This window comes from Monopterus albus, unplaced genomic scaffold, assembly GCF_001952655.1.
Source record: "Monopterus albus unplaced genomic scaffold, M_albus_1.0 scaffold242.1, whole genome shotgun sequence".
Lineage (NCBI taxonomy): Eukaryota > Metazoa > Chordata > Actinopteri > Synbranchiformes > Synbranchidae > Monopterus > Monopterus albus.
The window spans coordinates 48,868-50,484 of NW_018128122.1; positions in this window are offsets into that span (position 1 = coordinate 48,868).

Below are 1,617 nucleotides of genomic sequence, written 5' to 3' on the forward strand. Positions count from 1 at the left end.
AAATAAGTTTAATCTGCGCCGGAAGAGGTACTCGGTTGCTAGACATAAAACTCCACTGGGGCACAGGACCCTCATAACTTAAATCACACATTTTTTTTCTTAAATGTTTATTGCTTATCTCACTATTCCACTGTCTGCTGCTACCACAATAACTACTGGTAAAGGTAAAAATGTAGAGATATAAATGTTAATGAAAATAGCTTCCACATTAGTGTCAGAAAATCTCGTTTACCTCTAAGTAGAGCCTGAACACTGTAAATCTATATTTACATCTAAATTTATACCTGAATGCATTAGTTTAAAGTTGCTCTAAAGTCTAAATACCACTACTCACTATTTCATGAATGAAAACGCTTTGTTCAAACGGAACGCCTCCTTTGTGACATTTTTTTCCCAGCATGCTCGGCGGCCCAGTATATGTCTTACATTTGACAGATTCTGGCTTCTGAACAGCAATAGATGTCGATGATTCTCGTAGAATATTGTTTGTGGATGTTTTATCAAAATACCCACCTTCGTTCAAATTCGACCTAAACGATAACACCCTGACCTAAAACGCCGTCAGGAAGGCGAAACTACAAGTACCAGGGCTGAAAACGCGTGATATTAGTTGGTCCGATGACGGTGGGGTTTCAATTGATTGCTACAGTGAGTTACAGAACCTCCACGTTTCTTCTCTCCCCTCCTTCACCGTCGGTATTGACCAGCTTTTTAAATATTAGCGTAAGCAAGAGTTTCGCCATAACAACGGGACACCTCGGCAATTATCACATGGTTTCAAAAGCAGTCATCAGGATAACGTGATTTATTATCATTACTGATTACAGAGATGATCTAAGATATTATTATTAGAAATCTCCTTATTGAGAAAGGTGTGTTAACCTGTTGGATTACACTGATAACTAGTGGAAACATGGAGGTGATCTAAACCTTTTGACTGGTGGTGCACACTCTGAGAATTTAAATTAAAATTTGACAGCATCCACCCTATGACACTTGTTACATCTCTGCTGTAGCTGTGAGAACTCATTTCAAGCCTCTATACTTTACTAAAGGCACATGTCCAAAATATTGCAGTTTTAAGTCCACTCTTGACAGGACACAACACAATAACGCAACACAGTGATAAACACATTTTAAAGTGATGCGTCAGAGTTCCATTTGACAACAGCTGTTGTGGCACTGTTTTTGTGCAGCTTTATGGAGCAGCAGCAGCAGAGCTCTGTGACTGAAATGGTTTATTTTGATGCTTCACCAACATATCTTTAGTGGCAGCTGATCTACAAAAAATTAATCGGCAATTATTTAGATAACTGACAAATCATTTATTTTGTATTTCAAGCAAAAATTTGATTTATTTATTCTTTCAAGCATGTAAAGACAGTTTATATATCAACACACATGATTTTACACATATCCAACAAATGCTAATCCAATATCAATTTGCTTATACCTAGTACATGCTTGAATGGAGTAGGAAGAAGTCAGACTTATCCAGTCCTACCCCATGACATCATCTTACCATCATTGGTTTGCAAGCAGTATCTCTACATAGATAATTCTCTTCTACACCACACAAGTAATATACTAAAGAATTATAACAGAGTGTTAACATTC